Source organism: Pinus tabuliformis, chromosome 9 (assembly GCF_031772625.1).
Source record: "Pinus tabuliformis cultivar Carrire ecotype Pingquan chromosome 9, CPIR1, whole genome shotgun sequence".
Lineage (NCBI taxonomy): Eukaryota > Viridiplantae > Streptophyta > Pinopsida > Pinales > Pinaceae > Pinus > Pinus tabuliformis.
This window is the reverse complement of record NC_142307.1, coordinates 350,610,477-350,623,973: the sequence shown is the minus strand read 5'-3', so window position 1 is coordinate 350,623,973 and position 13,497 is coordinate 350,610,477.

The window sequence follows — 13,497 nt, the reverse complement described above, 5'->3', positions numbered from 1 at the left end:
TGTTGGGGTTCGGGTTCGGTTGAGCAGGCATTTGAGGCTGCCTTGGAGGAGCATGAGGTAATGGCTGAGGTTGAACTGGTGGTGGAGGCAAGATGGCAAGAGGAGTGTGGTATTGGGGCCTCCACCCCGACTGAGGTGCATTCCATGGAGGCTGTGGCTGGGTATGTGAGTGATATGAATGAGAAGTAGGCTAAGAGGGGTACTGAGGTGGATAAGACCATGGAGGAGGCATGGACCATGAAGGATGAGCAGGGGGACCCCAGGAAGGCATAGGAGTCAATTGGTTGGGGCTGTAATAAGCTTGAGATGCCCCTTGCATCCCCTGTTGATAAGGTCTAGATCCCTGTGGCCTCCTTTGGTTGAGGTAATAGAGAGGCTCTGTGGGAGCTTCTGTCCCTTGGTACATGGCTTTAAACCCAGGTAAGGTTGGACACTGATTTGTGGGATGGTCCTCCTCACAAATGAAACACACTTCAACCGAATGCAATGGACATTCGTTCTTAGGGTGCCTCCTTGTGCACCTAGGGCAGAAGACAGCCAAGGCTCTCTCAGCCTCTTCTTTCTTTTGCTGAATCCTGAATGTGTCAAGCTGCATGGCAATGGTTTTTCTCACCTCACTCTTAAGATCTTCTAATTGATTTGCAAGCTCATGTTTGGAGAAAGGGACACTAGTTGAGAGGTGGTTTCCTCTACCTCGTTTCCGAGCTGCCCTGGAGTGGTTTCTAAACACAGTCTTGATGTCCTCATAAGGCAGTTGGTAAATGTCCCCCCTAGCTAACATGTGCAGGGTATCTAAGAGGTCTTCAGGGACTCCTCGGAGCAGGACCAACTTGAGGGATTCAGGGTCAAGTGTGCACCTGGCCCGCTTATAGCTTAGTTGGAACCTCTCCTCATAATCCTCTAAGGACTCATCATTTCCCATGGACATCCGAAAGATTTCCCCCTTTGTTTCCTTGGACCTACAGTAATCCCGGTACTTGGTGTTGAAAGCTTGCTGCATCTGAGCCCAAGTGGTGATACTATTCCCAGGTAAGCCCATGAACCAGCGTAGTGCTGCATCCTTGAGAGTGGAAGGGAAAAGTTTCAACTTTTGCTCATCTTCAGTATAGTCATAGGTTCTACAAAGGACAGCAAAATCAAATAGGAAGGTGTCTGGATCTTCAGTGGTCAGCCCATGGAAGTGAGGTAAGGCGGAGGGGCTAATGTTCTTCATTTTCATCTCTCCATTGGTCTCTCGGATGGGGAAGGCACCTTCTGTTCTCTCATCTTCTCTTCTATTGTCAGCCATAGCTTCAGATGGATTGGTCTCTAACTCTTCTTCTACTATAGGGTCTTTGGATATCTCAGGTTGTTCACCTATAGGTTCTTCTGGGTCACTGTCACCAAAGAAGAGAGAAGGGTGACTCAGTGATGTGGTGGGGGTGTTTGGTAGGAATTTACCTGATCTATCTCGGTTCCTACGAGGCATGAAATGGAAAAGACTTTCTTTTGCTTTTTGATTGCTTTTGCTTTGCTTTTCTTTTGGTACCTGCAAAACTGAGACAGATTGATCTACAACTAACTATGAAAGATGCAAAATTAACTGAAAGCAGGAAAGAACTAATCTACGTTGCTCAAAGGAAATTGCAAGAATGGAAATGCTAGTCTACGCTTGCAGAAAGGAAATGTTAATCTAGGAAATCAGGAAATGCTAATCTATGAAAGCAGGAAATGCTAATCTATGAAAGCAGGAAATGCTAATCTATGAAAGCAGGAAATGCTATGCTACTTTTGCAGAATGGAAATGAAGTAAACTACTTAGCAGAAGGCAAGAGTAAGAAAATAGAAGAAAAGCAACAATTACTAATACTTTGATGCTTCCCCGGCAACGGCGCCAAAAAAGATGGTGGGCTCCAGTATTGTAGCAATAATGCTACAACTCCTGGAGCTTCCTATCTCTAATTTTATCAACCCGGTAGTTCGTACAAACTTGGAAGCGACGGTGCTGTATGCACAAGTACTAGCTCTTGTCACAACTGTCACTTGGTCAGTTGGCACAAGTCCGCTAGGGCTCAAGCCAACTTCTATAGGCTCATAGAAGAAGCTTTATGCATGATGGACGAAAGCTAACTCAAAGGAGACTAGTCTAATTGCAGAAGGAAACTGAAAACCAATAAAGCATGGAAACCCTAGTAAACCCTAATTTGACTAGCTAGACCCTAACTATGCAAAACTGTGAATGAAACAACTCCCAATAATGCCATTACTTGCAGTGAACTGAAATATATGCATCTAAGCTACTTGCATCTGAAAAGACATGTTTTTGTATTTTTTCATTAAGTGGTTGGATTTATTGTGATGATGCTTTTGATTAGGGTTTGGTTGTGCAGGAGCGGTTGGAATGGAAGGAAAGCATGGGCAAGGTCAGGATGGCTAGGGGAGGTTCTAGAGGGTCTCTAGCACTAGTCCACATAAGTCTACCACGTTCGGATGCTCAACAACAGAGTTTGTAGGCTTCTACAGGAAGTCTGCAGGGGATCCTATAGGAAACTCAGGGGTTTCTACATGAAGTCTGTGCAATTCTATAGGGTGTTTGGCCGTGGAGGTTTTGGGAGATGGTGGAGTGTTGGAGTGGTGTGGAAGGATAGGTGAGATGGAGATGGAGCTGGTGATGGCTCAGATGCAGAGGAATCAGATGGAGGAAGAGTGCATGCAGTGGGTTGATGGTTGAAAGGATGGGATCAACAAAAGTTTAAGTAGATGGAGCTATGTGAGAAATGGGAGAGCTGGAAGATAAATGAGCTGGACAGAGGCCGAGTAGGGCTTGAGGAGAGATCAAGAAGAAGAAGAAGGTGGAATGATAAGGAGCAACGTAAATGAAACAAATGACTTATGCACCAAAAACGAGAAATTCATTAACCTATGATAACTGTGCCATGAAACCTATGAGCAGCAATGGAAAACCAAGAAATGAAACTCGTGCATGGAAGTGAAATGTAGAAGTATGGTTCAATGTCGAAAGTGCATGGATGGATCTTCAACGAAAATGTCTATGTTGCAGCTTGCATGAAAGTGAGAAGAACTGCGTTTCTTTTTGGTGGTTGGTTATGGACTGCACCCGAATCCCTAACAGAGATGGCAGTGAGCCTTAACAACCTTTTTGCTGGAGCTCCAATAGATTATATCTATCCTCTTCTAACCTAAGCAACTGGAATCAAATTCACCATAAACTAATCCTACCTAAGCTCATGAAAAAAAGACTAAATTAACAAACTGTAAATTCGAATTGCATGTGAAAGTAAAAACTCAAAGTGCTGAACGAAATGCAACAACATTACAACACCGAGGAGATCTATTGCTCTCAGGTTGGGCCCTAACCTGAGAGCTATAGCTCCCTTAGAAACTCAGAATGAGATCAAAATCTGACTGCCTTTATTCATAAACAAAAGTCTGATGACATGCCAAAATTGGCTTACAAAAGGAACAAAAACCGAGCAGTAGCTCGTACTTCCAAATTACAAGAGTAATGCCAAGGTTCAAAAAGCTTCTATCCAAGGCTACGGCCTCAGTATTTATGCAAAATGATCATCCAACAGGTGTCCTTGATTTGAGGAGCTCGACTGTCCAACTGAAGTTTAAACTGCTGATCCTGTAGGAGAGTCATAACTGCTGTTCCTGTAGAACAGTTATAACTGCTGTTCCTGTAGAACAGCTGGCTGCCTCTAAGCTCGGTGGGGAGATGGATTGGAGCTCGGAGCTATGGTGGGAATCACGAGGAAGGTCCCCAAGACCATGGACATCCTCTCCTAAAAACCAGCAGTGCCACCTCATTATCTCCTTGTCTCCTTTCTCGTGGTTTTTTCTCCCTTTTAATGCCAAAAACCTGAAAGCATCATGCATTAGTCACGTAGATAGAATGTCTACCCTTCTTCCTACAAACAACATGAATAAACCAAGAAATGAATGCATAAGCAATAAAAAATGAATGGTTTGAGCAGAGCAAGTAGGCCAAATGAGCCCAAATTGTACCAAAAATTGGGGCTTATCAGAGATCATGGTCAATTATGTTTTTGGATGTCTAGTTACCAGTATCTGTTGTTGACCAGAAGATCTGATCAGGAGAATCAATCAAGGAGGCATCTACTTGATTGGTTACATTGGAAGACACATTACACATGATTGTACATATTGCATTAGTATGCAGGTGGCTGTCATCATGATTTGAAACCCTCGAATCTTGATGGACTGCTGCCATTGAATAAGTTTTGTAAGTTATTGTTTTAGCTAAGTCAGTCATGAGTCATTTCCTTTTGCATTGAGTCAGTTTTTTCAGTCATGTTGGTTCCATAATTGAGTCAGTTTGAGTCAAGTTTCAGTCAATAAATTGAGTCATGTTGGTTTGTAGGAATAATGGACTCCATAGCCCAATGGACGAAGGCACAGTCTACTCTCCCAAAGATCTGCAGTTCTTGGCACCTCCAAGGAGCTACCATCCCCCATTGGAGCCAATGTTACAGTCGGTCTTGTCAGTCCTCCTCAGAGATCAAAACTCTTTTTTCATTTCATTTTTAGGTGTCCCACTCCATTCACTCAGCTGCATTCCGCTAGGGGCATGCCATGATCTAACAGAGAAGGTCATGCTAGTCATTTCCCCTCATATCTGGCTCCTGCTGGCTTAGGTCTTTTGTCAATAATCACAAACGTCCATAACAGTCAAGGTCTGGGCCATTAACGGACAAAAGTAATTTTTGGTCATTAGGTCTAGGGATTAATCAATTTGGTCTTTAAACAGGTCCAGTAAAGCCATGCAGGCTAGAGTGATGCCCTTGCAAAATAATGATTCACAGATTTTCATCGTCATATTGATAAATTTCGACTGTTCTTCAAAACTCTATTTTGAAGAAAAGTCAAACAATGTTATTGGTGACAAAATTTTCAAAAAAGTCCTCAGTTTATTTCTTCAAGTGTAGTCATGGTTTCCATGGCCAAATGTCCTGTCAAAGCAATCCCTGGAAAGAGTGCCAAAAATTTCATCACTTGAGCCAAAATTCAGAGGAAAAGTGAAAATCAGGGTTATTTTAAAGTCAGTGAAAAGGTGTCAAACATAAACATTAGAAAATGGTTTTTTTGAAAAAGCAAAAAGGTAACCCATCACTTCCAAATCTTTATATACAAAATGCCACCTAAATCTAAGTTATTGTGCAATCAAAGGCAGAAGGAAAGCATTGCAAAGTCGTGGGTTTGCAAGCGCGTAATTTGGAGTAGTTTGGAGGAAGTTTCAGGGGCGCGGTGCACACGGGCAGGGGTGCGGCGCACACAGAGCCCGCCCACAGTGAAAAGTTATAACTAGCACAATGCACACCCAGAGCGGAGTGCACTGGGTTTTGCGCGTGGCGCACAGAGACAAAGCGCCCAGAATTTGCCAAGCTCCCTCAAATTTTTTTGTGAAGCACATAAATTGCAAGGTTGGCTCCAAAAACTCACTTGTGCATCAAATTTGATAAAGATATGGTGGTTTATTGCCCGTGATTAAATGAAAAAAATTTCATAAAGTTAACCACAAGAAGACACCAAAAAAACATTTTGCTAGGGTTGTGCCATTGTGTTGTTGATGCCAAGGCTCTATTTTTCCTACCCTACCACTTTTCCTTATTCCCCTATGCCATTTTTCCTATTATCACTACCCTAACACTACCAAACTCATATTCCCTTTCCCTTCCTCCTATTGCTCAATTAAAACCCCAAACCCTAACCTATCAAAATACCCAAAACCCCTACATATCCCTAAACAAAATTCTCCCTATAACCCCTATTCCCATTACATTACTCCCCTCCTAATACTCCCTTTGTTTCATTGTTCCCCTTGGTGGCAGATATCACAAACAACACCCAGCTTCACGATCATCAAAGGGGAAACCTAAATACAGTTTATAAACAACAGTCATGGCATATGACGGTTCTGTTATCACTCAGGTTGTCCCTAAAGCTCCTTAAAGGGATACGGCCGAGGTAACCACAAACCAATCTTCGGACTGCAGGTCCTAGCCTAACTGCAGTCAGAGAGGGCTCTCTCTTTATGATTTAGCTTTGTTGAAGATGATATTATGCTAGTTATTGAGTTCAAGGGGTTTTGTTTATGTTTGGTAGGAAGGAGGATGTTTTCAAGTAGAGAGGCAATGCATAGTGTGGTAAGTTTCAAACCATTGGGCATGGAGTCGTGGAGTAGGACTGCTGGTGTGTTTTCTTGGTCAAAAGAGGAATGAGGAGCAAGGTAGCTGCTCGTGAAACAACACTTAAGTTTAAAAGGATGGAATGAGGGCTAAGGAATGAGAGGAAACAAAGAATCTCTCACTCAGCTTAACAGAGGGAAGATGAATGAGCTCTATCTAGGAGTAGCTAAGAATTCTTAAACAACAGTCATTCATATGTGAAATAGATCAAACATGATCCATAAAGGAATTCATATTTATGCCTAAATCAAGAGGAAAACATTAAGAAACCACAGAAACTGAGCATAGAGAGCAGCTGAGCAAATTCTAAACCAATCTTTTATTCTGTGACTTGAGCATGTATGAAATTGAAATAACGAGGTGAGAAACACTTATTGATCCATATAGCAGCACATGAATTCCATCATTCACTCTTAAACCATTAAAAACACTTCAAACAGTCCATCCTCCAAGCTTTTAGCAGTCTTTGATTAAAGAAATCATATCAGATACAAAGCGAGTCTCTAGAGGAGTCATACAACCAACCAACCTCTTCAAACAGTGCAGAGGGTGGTATATAAAGAAAAATAGCTACAGAATTCCCTTGAACAGGTGTCAAGGGGTAAAATATCCCAAAAAATATCTCTGAAACCAGATCAAAAGAGATCTCTGCAATCACTGTTTTTGAACCTAATCTATGCTGGAAATAAATGCATAAAATATCTGAAACAGCTGTGCTGGGGAAGCTGGCATCTCAAGTCATGTAAACAAGGGCTGCGCATGAGGCATCAACCTCAAAAATGAGTGGAGAGAGGTCTTTGAGTAGTGTGCTGGCCTCATGGCCATAACTGTAAGTTGGGGAGCCATAATGGCTTGATGATGCTTTTTCGAATCTGTTGCGGCCCTTCTGTTTTCATCTGCTTCAGAAGATTTTGAATGATACTCTCTGCCGCTTCCCTGATACTCTTTGCCGCTTCCCGACATTTCTTGGCTTAAAAAATGCTCTAAACTGTCACATCATCTCATTAGGGGCCGTTATTTGGCCCAAGTATCTGCTGCGAGGCGCTTTGTTGCTTCTGGGTGTTTGTCGGCCCTTGGCCGACTCAAAATGCTTTAGAACCACTTAACATCATGAACTGAATGGGTAAAGGGTTGCTGAAGGCCTGCCAAGATGAAAGGCTGCTATTTGGGGCAATTTGGGCCTGGAGCGATCCAAGAATGGCCTGAAAAAACCATTATTTCTTTAAACCTGGGCGGGCGCGGGCGCCGCATACAAAACCTTTGAAAACGACCCATTTCCGAATAACACAGAAAATGTGTCACAAACATGAAATTTTAATGGAAAATTGGCTTTTGGCGGGCACTGTAGCAGCCTTTAAATCCTGGCCGTTGGATCCGGCGCGGGCCGATCCAATGGCCAGCGCTAAATCGCATCGGGGCGGACCATTGGTCCCAAAACATAGTGCTTCCGAAATGCTGCGGACCTGAAATGCTTATAGGCCCTTTCTTTATTTAGATCGGGTCCGGCCCATTGGCGAACTCTTATCGGTGGATTTGAATGAAAATGGGCATCGGACCCGAAATCCCTTTCAACTGCTTTTTATAAATTATCGGATCCGGATATGGGGTGCACAGTACCAATCTTTGCAGACCCAATATGCCTTTATGCCACGCATTATTACTTTTCGGGTCCAGCCCATCGGCACTATGCCCCATGCCTTGAGACTTAGCCGTTTTCGCTCATATATGCCACTACCCCCTCCCGATAGCGATATTGCATCGGAGGGGGACCAAATGAAACTTTATTATATCGGACCCATGTTTTTTTGAACTTGCCAAGCCTTTTGGGAAAACAGAAGGGTTCCTTTATAGTTTGGCATGGATTCTAAGGCATCGGAAGGGTTCGATAGCCCAAAAAGGGAGGATTTTATCCTTTTTTGAAGGTTTTTCATGGTTTTTGCATGATTTTTGTATTCTTATGCCTTGGAAGGAGTCCAAAGGCATTTAGGAGGAAAGTGATGTGGTTTTGAGAGGGGTTTAGTGGCCAAAGAAGGTTTCATGCCTTATAAAGGCAAACCAAGGTAAAAGGGGTGATTTTTAAACATGTGAAGGAGAATTATGCAAAGGAATGAGTCCTTATGCATTTGGAAGATAGTTATGGGGTGATGAAGGGTTCTATGCATCGGAAAGGGTCCAAAATGCATGCGAAGATGGTTTGAGGGGGGCAGTGTGGGTTCTTGCTGAGTTTCTGATAAACTTAGCAATTCCCAAGGATGTATATGGCTATTTTTCAACCAGGGGGAGGGATAAGTATATAGGGGAGCTATTAACATAGTTTTAGTAGGGGGAGGGGAAATAGATAGGGAATTACATAATAGAGTTAGTAGTTAATATGATAATGATGAGAAAAGCGCTAAGAATGATGTCTTAGGCTATCAATGGGGGAAAATGACTGATAGAAGAGAGGTGAACATTCCTTGAGTGAAGCAGATCTCCACCAAGGAAAATGATATGGAGAATGATGAATCTAAGAGGTATCAAGCAGATCTTGACCTCTTTAGGGGAAGTTAGTGAGTGATTTGGGGAAAAAGGAAGAAGGGGAAGTTAGTCATGCTCGCTTGAAGTAATCCAACTGTAAAACTGCCTCACTCTTGTGACATGAATAGATATAACACTTGACAATATGAAATGGATCACAAGCCACGATTCTGCAACCACAAAGCTACCTACCCGAATTACTTGCCTAGAATTTTATCTTATTTTTGGTTTGGGTGCACTTGAACTAGCATACCCAACTTTTTGTTCTTTTCTTCTTGCTGTCCTCCTATCTACAACTACACTTATTTCAGCCAGGGGCTCAGATTAAGTTGTTGAGCACCCTTGTTTCTCTACTTAACTACAAATCTGCCAAGATTAAGCTGTTTGGACAGATGTTCATTCTCTATATTCTACAACATGAAATTGAAACCTAGGGAGGCCAAGATTAAGCTGTTTGGCCTACCTTTAACTGAAAACTGATCAAAATGGATTACTTATCGAAACTGGAACAAAGCAGTAGCATTAAAACTGGAACACCTTCATGGATACTTCTCTGGTCACCTGTATCAAATATGGAGCATTGCAGCAAGCAAAGTATGACATATTTGGCATGTAAAAATGTCGATCATGCAAGATGATTAACCTGCCGCAGCAGGAGGCTAACAGTGGCTCCACTTGGGGATGGATTTTCCTTGTGACAAGCCAAGAACAGTAGGTCAGAATGCCTTGATCCTTTGTAGTTGCTGTTAATTAAAAATTTCTGCTGTGCTAACTGCTGAATGACTAGAACTTTAACTTCTAAATGCAACACTCCTCCTTAACTGAAACACTGTGAAAAATAAAGCATCGCCTGCTTTCTTCTGTGTGCTTGATATTGCATATACTTTTGCTTGAGAACTGCCTTGTAAAATAAACACAAACAGTGGCTCCACTTGGGGATGGATTTTCCTTATGACAAGCCAAGAACAGTAGGTCAGAATGCCTTGATCCTTTGTAGTTGCTGTTAATTGAAAATTTCTTCTGTGCTAACTGCTGAATGACTAGAACTTTAACTTCTGAATGCAGCACTCCTCCTTAACTGAAACACTGTGAAAAATAAAGCATCGCCTGCTTTCTTCTTTGTGCTTGATATTGCATACACTTTTGCTTGAGAACTGCCTTGTAAAATAAACACAAAAAGGGAACAAAACTGGAGCTCTTCTTTTCCTATCTTTGAAAAGGCTGTAGATGTAACACTAACAAAAACTCCTCTATTTTGATACTACTGACTGAAGAACTGGAAGCCTGAATGCAACATTTTTAATAGAACTTGCTGTTATAAATAACAAAGATACCCTTTTTACCAATGAGAGCATTTAAAGTATATCAAAACCTGCCTTGTGCACCCTTTGAAGTAAGTTCGTAGCCAGGGGAAAAAATTGATGTGCTTCTCTTCGAACTTCACTTCAAAAGAACAGAGGCTTCGAATGTCATGTTCCTTTGGGTCTTTTCTTCGAGACTACTCTCTTTTCCCAAAATCAATGCAAAGAGAGAGCTTTGAAATGGGGGACTTGGGCTGCTTTGCCTCCATAACCTCGCTGCTTGGTTCCAAGCAATCGGATTGCTTATAAAAACATAAAAGAAAACGCTTATATGTACACACTTTAATATACAAATATATACATCAGAACCCTGTATCCCTTAGATCACTGGGTCAAGGTAATGCTTCAACATGTGGCCATTCACAGGGCCCTCTTCAGCTGCGCAGGCATCTAGAGTTTTGAGAAAATATGTATTGTTGCCTTGAATAGCGCTGATGAAAAATGGGCCTTTCCACAGAAAGTCAAACTTTGCATGCTTTCCCTTGTCCTCTCTTTGTGAGTCCCACTTTAGAACCTTGTCGCCAATAAAGAAATCCTCAGCTTTAGCCCTCTGGTCAAATGCCTTCTTTAGCCTTTCTTGTAACATTTGAGCTCTGTCATACACCTGCTCTCTGGTTTGCTGAAGATGAATGGTCTGATTGATCCTTCGTTGAATATCATTTGGATCAGCTTGAACATCCTGCAGCAGCTTGATAATAGGAATGCCTAAAAAAGACGGAAATCTGGCTTCCATGCCATATACTAGCTCATAAGGGCTCATTCCAATGGATCTCTTTGTTGAAAGTCTGTCTGCCCATAGGGCATTGGTGAGCTTTTTATGCCAGTTCTTCTTGTTTTCTTCTAAGGTATTCTTGATAATACTGATCAGGCTTTTGTTGGATGACTCGGCTAAGCCATTACCTTGAGGGTAATAGGCTGTGGAATGGCCTAAATTGATATGGAATCTATGGCAAAAATTGATCATCTTTTTGGATTTGAAAGCAACGACATTGTCAGTGATGATCTTCTCAGGGCAGCCAAATCTAGAAAGGATATTGCACTCAAGGAATTGGATAATGATGGTGTCATTGGCTTGCCTACATGGGATGGCCTCAATCCATTTAGTGAAATAGTCGGTAGCTGTTAAGATCCACTTATGCTGTCCTGAGGAAGAGGGATGGATTTCTCCAATGAAGTCAAGACCCCATTGTTGAAAAGGTTTCTCGGTTGAGATGGGCTTAAGAGGCAAAGGGAATAGCTTTCTCTTGCCCTCAAAGATTTGGCAATTGTGGCATGACATGGAAAAATTCTTTACATCTGCAAACAAAGTGGGCCAATAGAAACCAGCCCTTAGAATTTTATCAGCAGTGGACTTCCAGTATAGATGTCCTCCACAGTCACTGCATGGAATTCTTTCATGACATTGTTAGTTTCATTCACAATCAAGCAGTTAAGCAATATACCTTCGTGATTTTTCCAAAATAATGCACCATCTAAGACACAAAATTTCAAAGCCTTCATTCTTAAAAATCTCTTCTTGGTCCTGGATAATCCTGGGGGAGCACACAGGTTTAACAATACGAAGCAAATATCAGCATACCATGGGGATTGTAAAAAGGTGTCGCTGATATGTGGAGTCGCCAGCTCCTATTCATTGTCCAGTTGGTTGATGTCTAAGGCTTGAAAGTTTGTTTCGGACATCAGTTTAGCTAAACATTGTCCCTTTATCAGCTTGGTTGGTTTTATCTGTATGTCATACTCAAGAATGTTAGCAATCCACTTGCCTCTTTTGCCTTCTAACCCCTTTTGGGTTAATATGTCTTTTACAATAGCATTTGGCACATAAGCAATCACATGTGAATATAAAATATAAATTCAGAATTCCTTGATTGCTTTAACAAGGGAATAGGCTTACTTCTCCATGATTGGGTATTTCAGGGGTGTATCTCTTAAGGATCTGCTGAAAAATGCAATTCGCTTTTCAGTTCCTTGATCATCCTTTTGCAAAAGGACAACAACTATAGTATTATCAGATGCAAATGGAAATATGATAAAGTCCCTATCAAATTTTGGACTTATGAGGACTGGGGCTTGAGTTAAGGCTGATTTAATGCCCTCAAATGCTTGCTTGGCCTGTAGAGACCACTTTACCTTGGCGTCTTTCTTGAGCATGTTGTTTAGCATTCTTATAAGCTCAACCAAGTTTGGAATAAACCTCCTTAGGAAATTGATTTTCCCAAGGAATGCTTGCAATTCTTTTATATTTCTAGGATATGGGATTTGCAATAACGCTTGGATCCTTTCCGGATCAACTCTAATACCATCCTTTGAGATGATATGTCCAAGTAATTTGCCTGCTTCAAGGCCAAAGAGAGACTTCTTAGGATTCAAGGAAATGCCATATTTCCTACATGTGATGAATATTTGCCTTAGGTGTTTGAGGTGCTCTTTATCATATTTGGAGAAAGGGGTTAAGTCATCAAGGTAGACAACTAGGAAATCATGGATTTCCTTGGCGAATGCAATGTCCATTGCCCTTTGAAAGGTGGCACCAACGTTCTTTAGGCCGAAAGGCATTTTAACATACTTGAATGTTCCCCACGGTGTGGTAAATGCTGTCTTGTCTTGGTCATCTGGGTGAACAAGTATTTGGTTGAACCCTGAAAATCCATCGAGCAGGAAAATTCATGATGACCCCACTACTCTCTGTAGAATGTGATCCATTTTGGGAAAAGGATAGTGGTCCTTTAGGGAGACTTGATTTGGATTTCTGAGATCTACATAAAGTCTGATCTCATTTGTTTTCTTTCTTGTGGGAACTAAGTTTGACACCCATTCGGAAAATCTGATTGGTGCTATGATTCCTGCCTCATACATCCTCTTTACCTCCTTCTCAACCAAGGGAAGGACCACGGGGTTGATTCTTCTAAGTTTTTGTTTGAAAGGCTTTTTATTTGGTTTTAAGGGAATGGTGTGTTGGATTACTGAGGTATCATAGGAATTCAAGTCCTCATAACACCAAGCAAAGACATCTTGGAATTCTTTGAACAAATCCACATACTTTGGTTTTTGATCAGGAGGCAAAGATTTAGACAGTTTGATCATTTTGGGCTTCTTTGTTGTTCCAATGTTGTATTCTTCTATGGTAGTGTTTATAGGCTGCATTTTTTGCTTTTTGGGCACATCATTTGCATCAAACATGTCTTTTAGTGGAGTGAGGCCAACTGGGAGAAAATTGTCCTTTAGATCAATAATATCGGCCTCTGTTTTATCTATTTCCTGCAAATGCATTTGTTTTAGCTCTTCAATGTTTGCATTGTCAAAGACTGTTGGGCTTAGGATCTGTCTGGCTGTTACAACTGTTACATCTTGCTGATTTTCATTCAATGCTTGTTGTTGTGGGTCCTACATAGTATCCTCATCAATGTTTA